We start from the raw sequence: 14,105 nt of genomic DNA, 5'->3' as shown, positions 1-14,105 counted from the left end.
AATGCAGCCAGCGAGCTTGAAGAAGGAGGAGATGGTCAGACCGTTTCCCACCCACCTGGCTTATGTAGTTACTTTGCTCATCATCCAGTGTGCTGTTTCCCCATCCAAGCTGATTTGGTGATAAAATCAAATTGAAATGGTGGGGAAGGGAGTGAAGCCGTACATTAATCCAAATAAATCAGACAGATTATGTATGTTTCCCTTGCCTCTCTCTGGGAATAAAGTCTGTGTTTATATTGCAGCTTTTAACTGAATTATTTTTAAGTACAAATGCATGTGAGCTCTAAGCCTCTCAACACTTGCAATGAGCCCCAGCTTGCCCATAAAGCCTCCTGTGACAGTTTGACAACAGGAGTAACTGAGCAACACATGCAGAAGCGGGGAATGGCAGATGCCATGTTAAGCAAAGACAAAATATAAACGACTACAGTGATCTCAGCTGTTTAAAAAGATACGCTGAAAAGAAACTAGAGTGCTTTTAGGTATTTTTGATAGGAATTTCTTTAGTACTTACTCCTGTAATATCTGATTACTCCATTCAATAGTCTTGTCTTTGCTCTTTCTGCTTTGTCCTAGCCCTACCTTAGGGCTGCAGAGCCCTTACAAGCATCAGGAGCACTGCTATTATCTGCAGTTTCCTGGGTGCATCGTAACATGTGATCCGAGAACATCCTTCCCCTCCACTTCCCATCTCCCTAGATAACAGCGCTTGGCCGAATTCACTTCAGTTACTATTCAATGCTTCCAAAACCCCTGCTTTTTCCTTTGCTGGGAGCTGGAGACTGCTGGTATGTGTAATTTAGTGCGATTCCCTTTGATTTTATGAATTATCTGTTGGCTTTGTTGTGCACAGTTCTTGCATGGCAGGAAAAAAAAAAGAACTCAAATGTAAGATAAGAGAGTAACTGAGCATGGTTGCTTGGACATGGCTTGATTTTTATCAGGGCAATAAGCATTTTCAGAAACCTTAGTTAAGCAGCAGCATGTGTCAGTCCCTTTAAGGCTTTTCCTTAGGAATAGATATTATCTTTTATAATATATGTATATGAAATAGATTTGAGGACAAATAGTTGCTATTTAGTTCCAGATATAAAATTTCAGAGCACTTAAATAGGTTATGTTCCCAAATTCACTGTAAGGTAGGTAAGCAACATGAATCTCACCACCTTTTTACTCTCCATCTGCTGTGTGCTCACTGACTCAGAGAGGCATGAGCTACAGCTATACTAGTAAATTCATGCCCAGGACCATTCTCTGGACTAAAAGCCAACCATGTTCCTATTCTTAAACTCTCCTCCCCGCCCAGAACAGGATGGCTGCACCCAAACTGCCTATGGGGAGTAGTGCTTGGCCTACCTTAACTGTGCCCAGAGATAGTTTGGGAGGCAAAACTGTGCTGGTCACGGCTCAAACAATTTAACAAAGTCAAGCTCAAGTCCCAGCAACCAACTGCAGTCGAGTGTTCCCTGCCACCATTTAAGTTAGCCGTATAGATACAGCCAGAGAGAGCTTGTGCTATAAGACAGAACACAGCTCCTGAATCCCAGTTCTTCTTTCCATGGCCTGAGAATTTAGGTTCAATGTAGATTTTAGGACATCATTGCTGTACACTGCAGGTCTTGGTGTCTACTCAGAGCCAGGAAAGCAGATCTTAGGAAAAGACAGTGAGCCAAACTATGGTGCCACATAACCTAACAAGATGCGTGCATGTGGATTTAGCTATAAGTTAGATAATTCTTGTACTTAAGCAGCTAAATTCACCATCGCTAATGTATAAAAAGGGCATTGTGTTGCCACATTTGCAGGAAAAGTCTAAGTGTGACTGTGAGTCACATTTCACTTACACTTGCATTTCTATATAGCCCTTTCACAGTGCTCCTCCTCTAAGCAGAACTTCCTATGATTAGTCATCCAATTCAAACTAACTATCATGGCAAGAGAAGTTTTCTGAGGGCTTGCAGAGAAAGCAATGACTTTTCATGGGCTGTTTGCTGTCTATGACATTTCAGGAGAGACAACAAAACATACGTAAAGGAGGAAGAAGGGACAGACTGTAAGGAAACAAAACTAGGGAAATATTTTGATTGCAGAGGAAGTTGGCTAGTCAAAGGGTCCTTATCTGTGTACAATACTGTTTATTTTCCAGCTAATTTTGGATATTGGATAGCAAGACAATTGCGAAGAAGGCTTCCTAGCAGCGGGACTGTTTTTATGGCCCATTAAGCTGTTGCAGAATACCATAAAGAGTGCATTAAATCAGTACCTTCAGCAAAGCTCTGAAAGGCAGAGTTGCATCCTCACACGTACGTATTGCACACACTTACACCCTGCCCTTTTGCATTAAAGTCATTTGTGCATGTGATTTCCTCGTAATGAAGAAAGAGTATATATTAAGCATGCACTGATCCAAGGGAAGGGCAGCAATATTGCAGGTCAGCACAGGGGAACCTCAGTAGGAAAGGGAGACTTTGAGCTTCCAGCAGCCATTTCAAGTCAGAATTATGAAAAAAAAATCAACCAAAAAACTTTGGACACTCCTTATGCAATTTTACAAGGTGAGAGAATGAGCAAGGTATCCAATATACACACAATCACACCAACACATTTCTCTACCACCATGCAATAATTCATTGGAAATCCACAGATTTTATTTTTTTTTAATTGTTGGTATGCTCATAGGTTCTATGAGTAATAATTGACCAGGAATAATGATGTTACTGAACTAGCATGTGCATACCAGGACAACAGAAAAAATCCTAGCTAAGCAAAGAAAATTTTTGATTAGGTTTTCATTAAAGCCGGTTTTTTTCTACATCCTTCTGGTAGGCTATACAGTATATTGCTTGGGCAAAGAAGGGAACCGATTCCAACCCCCCAAGGTCAGTAATGCTGGATATCAATTTCTCTTTACACCATTTCTGAGTTAGTTCCATCTCTGTCCAATCACATATTGGCATGATTTTTTTAACACCAGTTATGGGGGTAACTTATACATTTGGGAAGGACCTTCCCTGTTACTGATGTGGCAAAACCCTTTCTCAGAAATCTACCATGTGATCACAAATTGCACACAAATCTTGGAAGTCTTTATTTGTAGGTAGTCTGATGCTTAGATAACACTTTGCAACCCCATCTTCTTGAGGCTTGGAAAAAGCCCAATCACTTAGTCTCAGTAACTGCATTTATAAAGAAAGATTGATTGTATTCAACTAGTAGCTTCAAGAGTGTCGTGACAACTGGTTATTCAATGTTTGCAAAAGGATCTGATAATGAAATATGCTCCAGGCTGGTTGTGTCCTGTGCATAAAGCATTAGATTATCTTAATACAATATTAAAAGGCTGCCTATCTTCAGGAACTGTTCCCCCTAGATGTAATGGACACCTGTAAAATGAATGCCCAGAAAGCACAATAGACTCCGTGGTTTTTATAGCTGCCTCGAAAGCACCAGTGAGAAAAAGCAAAGACTCTCAATAGGCAGAAATAGGTAGGGGTGTTGTATATTTGTTTCCCACTCCTTGGCATCTCCTACCATTTGTGTTTTATCTCCCAAAATACTCAGAGGCTGTGCCTGGGGTCTTCTGGAGACACAACTCACCAGCCTTTGCTGTTCTCAGTTCAGAAACTGTACCCTTGAGGAGGCTGGCACTGACACACGTGGTGTTTCAGTCATTGCTTCAAGCTGTCCTGTGTCAAACCAAACTTCGCTCATGTGTGGAAAATGTGTTCAAACCAGTTAGCTCCTCCTGAAACCATTCAGAGCCATGCGGAGGGGGGTTCTTGAAAAAAAACCAAACCCCAACACCCAACGTATCTTAATATTTATATATATACATCTTAGTATTTATATATCTTAATATTTATATATTTATATGTGTATGTAATTATTAACAATCCTCTTGAGAACTGAACAGAAGGAAAGCCTAACTTTTATAATGAAGTGAGTAACATACACTCATGTGACAGATAGTTTATCTCACTATGTGAGTCTGAGAGAGTGGGGGAAAAAAAAGCAAAAACCCCAAGGGGCCTAAACTGCTCTTGGGTTTTGAACTCAAGCCAACATATAATATTTGAGGCTGGTGCTTTTCAAGAGCTTCCAAAGCGTGTACAAGATGGAAAATGAAATATGCAGTCAAATCTTGATAGCTTTTTTCAACAAAGGCAGTTACTAGCTGCGATGATGAGGCTGTGGTCCATAGCAAGGAGGATTTTGCTGGAATTCTGCAAAGGAATGAATCTGAAGCAGCTGGAGGAGAGAAATCGTCTGTCCTAGGGCTTTATTTTCTGAGTCTCTCCTGTAACCTCCCTATAAATTTGTGTTGTGTCTTCCCACGTTCGTTCCCTTTTCCCAAAACAGTATGAGCAGCTCCTTTTTGTGTCCCCATCACCTCCACATCCCTATATCACTAATGGCTCCCTCAAGCCAATTCTCCACTACCTCCAGCTCCTTCACAGGTCTTCTACCTTTACTTATCCCAGCAGCTGAGCAGAAAGCAGTGTGTTTTGTGACTTTTTCACAAGCCATGCAGAAACTGCTGTTTAGGCAGCCACCTACATTTGTGCTAATTGGCCAACTGTTTCTCCTAAATCCCTTCAGAGTAAGCAAGCCAAATGGCAATGACTGCCTTTCCATCACTAGCAGCATTAATGTGGCCACTTCTCTATCTCCTTAACAGATTCACACTACATGTAGGCAGCTTTGAGATCTCTTTCACTACATTTGTTTGAAACTGATAACTGATGGACAGGTAGATAGACAGCCATTCATGTAAGCCTTGTTTGCTTAGGAACCAGGCTGAAAGCAAACTAGAAATGTTAACACACACGACACCTCCCCCCCCTCCCCCCTTCTTGCTTGTGCTTTGTGGTTAACAGATCTGGGTTTTATGCTGCTGTTGCTATGGGTTAATTGTTATTGTGTACTTCATAATATAATAGTACCAAAGAGGATTAGTGCCAAGAGGTAAGACGTAGGTCTGTTGTCACATCAACTTCCATGCAGTCCAAGGGATATGATGCTGTGCTCTAATTAATACTGACTTCAGACCCCTCAGTCTCAAATTAACATGCTCAGCCGACTTGTGGTTAAGAGAAAGACAAGGAATGTGTGCTGGTCAGCCCTGGCCCGTGAGAACCACCAGCAGGATCCAGTCATGCTAAATCAAGAACTCTATTTACTCAGCATCATCCTACTGCAGCTTGTTCTTCCTCCCTGCTCCCAAAATGAAGCAAAAAGGAGGCCAAGTTCTCCTCTCATTCACACAGTCCAGGCTCATAAGTAAAACACACCCCACGTAGACTTGTCCTCGCTTTGTCTTCTGTCTCTAGAAGCCATGTATGCTTGGCTTCAGCCCTCCCTCTCTCTGGCCAGACATTGTACTTATCTAACGTCCCTCTGGGTGTGCTTGGTGCTCACCAAGCCCTGGGTGGACGGAACCCAGCAGCAGTGACCTGCCTTCTCACTGGCAAGCCCTCGAAGTGGCCCGAAATGCTCGCTCAGCCTTGGGGTAGCTCTGCTGGAATGCCAAAGACGTAGTAGCAATGCTCATTTCTACCACGTCAGGAGGACAAGCAAGATGCGCCTTCATGGCAATGTTGATCTTTTCAGAAAGGGGAGAAAGACTTACTTCTTCCAAAGGAAATTCTTTCAAATCCTTCTCTCTGAGGAGTGATATGTTTGCTGTTTGTGAATATGTGAGAAGGAAAACACCAGAAAAGAGATTTAATCTAGATACATTACTTAGTCAAGAAGAAATAAATATGACCTGCTAATGAATGCCTGTAACGTGGTTATTCAAAGGTTTCTAACTGGCAGAGGAGTGAGGTGACGTATGATTAGAACAGCAAAGGAGACAGAAACCTGGTAAAGTAAGCTCAGTGAATGTAAGGGGAAGATAAAAGGCAGTTGCCTACCAGAGGGCCGTGTCTGACGACTTAGCAGCACCCTCCCTCCTAAACTCTTGGGGACTGCTCTCATACGGACTCCTCCTCCTGACTCAGATGCTGAAGGTGCAATTAGCTGGCAAGTGTGGGCTGTGAGTCATTCCATGTAAAACTACCCCCGTCGTGTGGAGACTGATGTGCAAAAAGGATCACAGTGTCACCTGATGCAAGTGGTCAGTGCCATGAAGTGTCATCTCTGCCATGTTCACAGGGCCTTCATTTGTGGTCCTAAGTGTGATCCTCTGCTGCTGCTCAGGATGTGTTCTAATTACAGCACTGGCCGCGGCTTCCAGCTTGCCCCTAGTTTCCTACCAAACACTCCTTTTTGAACCCACTGTCAGCCCTCATCTCCTGCCAGCTCCTTCCTCTAGAAAGTCCTTGCGCTGGCAAGGACTCCATCAAACTTTCCACCAGAATTATCCACATGCCTCCCTCTTCTTCTGAAAATAAAAAAGGAAGTAGGTACTCAGATTTCATGGTGATGAAAACCCCTATGAAGGAAGGGAAACAACTAAACCAGCCAGTCTGTCTTTTGCCAGCCCTCAAAAGGCCTAAAATGACATCTACCGTGTGAACCTAAAATGGAGGACCAGGAAAGTTGGGTCTCTGCCTTAATTCTAGATCGCCTGGTGTAAATTAGTAGAAGTCAGATTTGTGGGTCACACACAACTAGACCCTTGTTGTTGTGCTCCATGATTGTCTGCTTGTCCTGCAGAACAGCAGCACAGGCTAGCACAACCCTTTCTAAAGACTCTGTTCCTCATCAGGATTTAATTATGAAAAATCTGCCTGCTGCAGAAACTTGTGGTCTGGGATTCAGTGGTACAGGCTTATTATGTAAAGGGATACCAGTCTGCCTCTCAGACACATAATGCTGACCCTTTTCTCTGCTCAAGCACTTTTCTGGAGCAACTGCTGGCAAACAGAAGAAGTAAGTCACTGCTGGGCAGCTTCACAAGTCCAAATGCTACAGTACCTAGGAAAGAGCAATAGCATAATTTTTCTATTCCAGGAAGAAGTTCAGTCAGTATACTAGGTTAAGCTAGGACACGCAGCATATCTAGAAGTCCTTTAGTATGTGCAGTCTTCTATCTCTCAACCCATGTCCGTATTTGGCCAGGGTGGGGTGGGGGTTTTTTTGACTTTTCTAAGTAACCTTTAGCTTTTGAGATGCACACAGCTGCCTACTTCGCAGCTACAAGTGGTCAGAATTTGCATGACACTTTTCCTGCTTTTTGCATTTCACGTGCTAATAAGGTTCAGAGACAGTTAGTGCTTGGCTAAGAGGCCTCCAAAGAAACTCTGTGTGTGCGCACCAAGGCTTATATTGGCAGTTTAGGGCTGGACTCTGGATGACATCTTGGTTCAGGACAACACGTAGGCACATGCTTTGGTCTATTAAAACCTGGAACCTAATTAGAACACACCCTTTTTTTTTTGACCCAGCAGTGAATCAATGTAAAAACCATGTTACAACTGCCTGGCTCTGCCATGACTGTGAATGCTGGGACAGACAGGAAGGGGAGATGAAAACCATGGAAATGAGTGATAGTATTACATGTTTTTACTGTGCCTCAAAGTTCATGCCAAAAATCTGGGCCAGATAGTGTTGATTGTATGAAGAAGTGAGACCTTGTTCTAGTCAGTTTACAAAGCCATGCTTCTATGAAGAAAGATATTTTTAAGAAAGCATTGATTATGCATTTTAAACTAATATGTGAAACATGCTTTGGCACCTATTGAGGACTCAAAGGAAAACTAATCTGCAACACTAGTCATATGACATTGCTTATGTGCTTTCTTTACAGACAATAAATACAGCTCTGAAATTGCAAGAAAGAAAGTACAAATGCAAAAGTTCCTTTAAACATCATGCTTGTTTTGTAAAGCTAATGTATATAAAAAAAAATCACCTTACTGTATAATAAATCTGCCCCCTCATTCTATTTGGAGTCATGTCTGCTGCTACCAAGGGAGAAAGGGGAGATTACCCTTTTCTTTTTCCTCGCAGTGAGGGGCTAATGAATTCACAAGAGAAATGGATTTATATACTGCCCACTGTAACAACAGGAATCAACAGAAGAAGAAAAGACCAGTATAAGCATAGAAACTAAATGCTGACACCTCAGTGAAGTGGTGGAGAGCATAGTCCCTTTTAGGAGCTGTCTTGCAGGTTGGCATGTGCTAATACAATAAGGCAAGTGCAGAGTCTGTAAACACCCTGCCTTGGAAGATAAGATATGTTGTGACTGTGGTATCTTTTGTACCAGTGATGGTATCAGTGCCAGCAGAAGCGTTGGTCTCATTTTGGTTAGGAGAGAGGGGTTGTGTCAGCAGTCTTGGCAGTTCTGCCACTTCTGACTTGAAAAATTATAATGTCCAAATGTGATAAAAGCTTGAGAAAGACTTTGATATAGAGTCCCACCAGTCATCTCCCCATCAATGTTTTTAGAATGTAAGTACGTGCTAAACCCCAAAGTTTTGGTATCTCAAAGTGAAATTGGTATCTCTAAGTGAAATTAGCATCTGGAAGGAGCCGAGGGTCCCGGCTTTGCCTTGCACACAGGGAGCTTTTAAGTAGAGCTTTTGGAAACTGTGAAATTAGGCATGACTCTGTGTTTTCCAGAGGCTGCCATTTCCTTATCTTCCCCCTCCGTGGTCCCTAACAGGGCAAACAGCCTTCACCAGAGGATTTTTGAAAAGCAAATGTTCCTCCTTGGGCTTAAGATGAATCTGATTTAATTCAATATAAAACTGCATTGGCTTTACAGGCTTCAGACGGGGGCTTCTGAGGGTGATTTGATGTGCCAGAAAAATGCTAGCATCCCAGATTGGCCTTGGAGCGCTGGTGTGTTGAAGACTTTGGCCAGGGCGTTTTCTCTGCAGGCACCAGGGTTTCAAGGAGAGGACCTGACAGGCTTGGCCAGCCTCTCCTGCCCGAGGGAGGGCACGCGGGCTCGGGGGTGTTGTGCGGGGTCCCTGAGAGGCTCCACGCATGCTTCGCTGTGCGGTGCTCCCTGACTGTCCCGGCTGGTGCAATGGCTAAAGGACAGAGAAAACATTTTTGTTCTTGTATTGTTTGCTCGCATTAACAGCCAGGTGCTCTGAAATAATACAAAACTGGTGGTGAGCTAAGCCATGCACGCAGCAGGGTGAGTGCAGGGGAGGAGGGGTCGTGCTTGCAGGAACCGCGAGAGACTTTAGATGAAGTTCAGCAGAAATTAGCCCATATATTGATTATTTTAAAGAGCACAATGTCATTGCTTTCATTTGCGCTGTCAATGCAAAGAAGTGGCTTTGTCTTGCAGTGATATAGTCCTGGATACCTAGTCGTGTGGAAAATATTCCCTGAGAATAATGCCACGGCCGTGAGCCTTGTCTGAGGTCAGTCTCGCACGGGGGCATGAACAAGAGGGGTTTAGGGAGCCTGGATCTTTGCTGCTCATTTTCTCTTCGAGCCCATCAGTTTCCTCTTTCCATTCTAGCTTTTCCTGCTGTTTTTAAAGTGATAAAGCTGCAGAAGAGCTCCCTGGTTTTATATCTTTTTTTTTTAAGACAGATACCTTTAGTTCTTTACATGTAACATCTTGAATTAAACTGTACTTCAGCTATTTGAACAATACATAACTTCTCTTTTAGTAATTAATAAAAACTACTTGGTGAGTGGGACAATCTACTTTTTTTCTCTCAAATTGTCCCAGCTTGACTTTTTATAGCTTAGAAGATCTGCAGATGTTACTCACCAGGCCTCTCAGCCCCGCAGCCAGGTCAGCTCCAGTCCCTTTCCACAGCTGCACTGGAACGGGTCGGTCCTCTGGGGTTTGGACATGCTTTCCTGGTGAAAGCTTCTGGCTGGTAAAGCCCAGTCCCACTGATGTCAATGAGAGCAGTGCAGATTTCAGTACAGGTCTTCCAGGTGCTGAGCATGGCTCTAATGGAACTGTTATCTAAGTTTTATGCCTTTGTCTGTTTTCCTCTGTATATACTTATGCTTGTATCAAATATTTAATTTTATCTTTCTGGATTGTTTCATAATTTCTTTTTGAAATCACATTTTTCCTTAAAACTTTCAATGCATAAGCTCAAAATATTGACATAGGTGTATATTTTTATCTATATAGTATACAGAGAGTGATAAATAAATTTTCATAATTTGTTTTTGATGGGAAAAATACAAAAAGGAGGAAGTTTTTACATCAACAAATTGGAAATTAAAAAGGAATTAATACAACATCCCATCCACAAACATCTGTGTTTTGAAGATGCTCCTTTTCTTAGGAATTTTTATAGTGCTCTGTCAGCTTTGGACATATCTGAATATATGTTCAGAGCAAATAATTCTGATTATTACAATTCTGCAGGACTGGTAAAGTTACTTATCCTTTGTAGTAGTTTTATTATTGTGGCTAATTTTGCTAGTGTGCCAGCATCGTCAATAATTCCAATACAACTTTTTGAAGTACCTTTGTTAATACAGATGCATAAAGGCCAACCGGTAGAGGGGGCCCAGAAGCCAAAATGCTGGTTTGGCGTTGTATATTAGAGATAGGCATTTTTCCCTAACTGTGTTTGCATGTGTGTGTGCATGCAAAGAGTAGAAGAGAAACTTTTTCGTATTCTTTAATTTACCTTTACTAATTTACCCTCAGTGAAAACATGTTCTGTCTTAATTACAGACAAATACTCTTAGAGACTGTGTTTCATTAAATATGTTGAAAGGAAGTGTATTTGCAGAGGATATCTAGCATTGGCCATCTGATGATTTGCATCATATATATGATTTTCCAATAACAGAGCTAGAATTTGTCTGTGTGCTTCCATACTGTATTGACGAGAAGCGCAGGAGGAATAGAAGGGATCCCAAATATTTAAGGATTCCCAGGATCCTGACTGGTGGAATACCATGAGTTTATGAGTCAAAATTTAGGGAATGGCCAAGTCCAGAGTGTATACCCCTTGTGCTAGGGATGTGGGGGTCCCAAAAGCCCCCACGGGAACATGCAGAGGTAGACCATCGGTGACCAGCCTCCGTGGCCGGATGGAACACGGACGGCTGCTGGAGGGCAGAGAACAAAAGTAAAGCAGATGCCCAGAAGCCAGACGTGCAGGGAGGTCAGGAGGGGACGGATAAAGGATTTCACTACTTAAAAGGGAGAGAGAGACACTTGGAAGACAAGCAGGAACACCAACCACCGAGAGAAAATCCACGCAAGCATTGATTCAGTCAGACACACTGCTCCACAGCAAACCAAAGGGAGGAGGATTAAAGTGGTTAAGATCGAAGAAAGATCTAATGCCATGGTTCCTTGAGAGGGAAAACACCAAGGAATAGAGGGGGCAAAGGGGGAACTGAATATTCTTACAAAAATAGTACTTTATTCTGTACCTTGGGAACCTGGTGTGCACAAGGAACAGCCACAGATGGTGTTCACTAAAGCCTACTTAGCCAGGATACCGCCGGGTGAAGGCCCATCGGAAGTCCTTTGGTAATCTCACATGAGAATTAAGCTCTGAACAGCAAATTTGGGTCCACATAAGGAACCAAACTGCCTTAAAAGACCAGAGAGTTTCTATCCCTATTTTGGTTTTGGCCCATCTCTATCTTTTTTTTCCTGCCAAATTCCCATTTACTTCAATACATGTTTTGCTTGAGTGAATCATGAGGTAAGGACTGGACCTGAGACTGCAAAACATCGTAATATGTGAGTCTACAAGGGACATACTATTTCATGATGTTTTCAAGAATTTTAGTGGTGATCTTAAGAGTAAATTTACAGTATGCAGCATTTGATGGTGATACTAGCTTTAAATATTTGTGACAGCACATGAAAGTTTCTTGTATGACTCTTTCTTGTGCCTTTTTTGATAGGCAACTTGTTCAGCACTTTGCAAATGTAAAGATTTTCCTCCCTGGAGTATGTTACAAACGGGATTTACTACTAATAGGAGTTTACAGTAAACATAATCTATTTCAGCAGAATAAAGGTGTAGGGCTCAGTGGGGCATTAATGCCTCCATCGCCACTTTTGCAGTGCTACCAACACCACAGATATTAGTATTTTTAATGATATTCAGTTTGTTTTTAAATCCCTGGTTCCAGAGGTCATTTGAATATGAGACAATTTCAAGCTCCCATTTCTTTTTAAAAGTAAGTATTTAGCTCTCAGGCCTGTGAAAAATAAATTGGAAACACAACCCTGGCATGATTCTGAAAGTTTAAGAGCTAGCTGTTGAAGAACAAATAGTTTTTAAGGGCTTCCATATGACTTTTTGTATGACTTCTTCATATGCCATATTAGCAGTACTGCCACTGATTGTTTCCAACAGCACTCCATGGGTCTGTTGTGCTCCATCTCCTGCTCGGTGCATAGAGCCGACACCATGGACACCGGCTGAAAGTCTGTCCCTAGAGTCTTTATTGAGGGGTGTTACACGTAGGCAAAGCAATACTCTAATTGCAGGCGTATAAAGGAGAAAAGCCATCTCCAGGGAGGAGACGGTGAACACCCCAACCCCAAATTAAACATCCTAATTATGTAACAGAGGAGACCCCTGTCCATGGAGACGTTGTTTAAACCAGAATATGGTGCAGAAGGCTCCTCTGCTTAACCTTCAGCAGACTCTTTCCATCCTGTGTTGGAAAGTCTACTCCTTTTTTTCCTGAATGATTACCTTAAACACAATGAAAGAGCCTCATTTTTGACTGGTACTTGCCTGATATGTTTTTTTTCCACATAATAAAAGATGCTTATGCTCTAATAGTTTTGCAGTGTTCCTCTGCTTCCTTCCATCAGTAGTGATGGCCAGGTGTACTCTGAATTCTCTAGACAGTACATCTTGCTTAAATGGTCTCTGCAAGATCAATAGGAGAAACCATACAAGTGGGAGATGCCACTCATTTTAGTCTTAAAACTATTTAGTGCTTTATATTTGAAGAGTTCGTAGTCACTGTACAGATTTCTTCACTGAAATGTCATAATCACAATTGGCTAAGCTAGTCTGTAGGGCAGGAGTGCTGTCAGTATCCCTCACTGACAATACACTTAGGTCTCCTACTATGCACAGGTCATTTTTTCTGACAGAAAGCACTTGTTGGCCAGAAGAGTCTCTTCTCTCCTGACAGAATATGAATCTGATGACTTCCTCTCTCACTCGATTACAGAAATGAAACTGCAGGTGTGAAGCTAGCAGAAAACTCCAACTACCATAGTATACTGTCTAAGAAGCCGAGCCTACCGTGAACGTACGTCCTTTGCTTCTCGCTTAAGCCTCCCATAGAGATTCACTTCCACTCAGTTCTGCTACTCCGATGCAATGGACCTCTCTGCAGATAGGGTATGGCCTGCCTGGGAAGGAGACAAAACTTTAAGGGCCAGCTGTGGCATGAACTAGCTGAGGAACAAAGGACCACCACAATGTTCACCACACTGTTCTCCATTGCAAAGAACATTCTTTGATTTAGTCTTGTTCCTTTACAGTCCTGTGTTTCTCCTGTTACGTACGCTGGGTGAGCAATCTGGAGCGGGGTGACGGCAGTCAGGTCTCATTGCAGGATTAGAGCTCACAGATGCGCAGTAGAGCAGATAAATATGACTTTTATTAGGTATTTTTTAAACTGAAGATCAGTAAACAAAACCAAATCAAACCAAACAAAAATTGTCAGGGGAAAAAAAACCCCAGCTGGCTCTCCTAAAATAAAGCCCTTCTCCCCAAGCTCGCAACTGCCCTGGGGAGAGAATGACAGGGCTACCAACGTAACAAAGGTTAACGACGTAATGCAACATGCAAGGGAATTGTGCTTGCACGGTGCAATAGTAGCAATAAATGCATCAGAAGCACCGAGCGCAGCAGACGATTGCAGATGGTGTGCTTGCTCCTCCGTGCTCTTACGACTCAGCTGCGCCGGGGCGGAGGCCTGCCCCAGCTTTCCTAAACAGCCGCAAGAATTGCAACCGTGCTGCTGGAGCCGCTCCGGCTCTCCCAGGTGGTTTCTCTTTCCATTCAAGACCTGTGCGGGGAAAAACCCAAGAGGCGTGAGGTTCCTCTTGGCTTTAATTTCTGCCGCCGCTGTATTAACCGGGTAGGTAACTTGCAGTAGGTCTGTAAGTAAACGAAGGCTAAAACGCGGGAGGCCTTGCTCAGGCAGCCGGAGGAGGATGG

This window comes from Haliaeetus leucocephalus, unplaced genomic scaffold (assembly GCF_000737465.1).
Source record: "Haliaeetus leucocephalus isolate CR32 unplaced genomic scaffold, Haliaeetus_leucocephalus-4.0 Scaffold819, whole genome shotgun sequence".
NCBI classification, from domain to species: Eukaryota; Metazoa; Chordata; class Aves; order Accipitriformes; family Accipitridae; genus Haliaeetus; species Haliaeetus leucocephalus.
Note: the sequence above shows the minus strand (reverse complement) of the source record.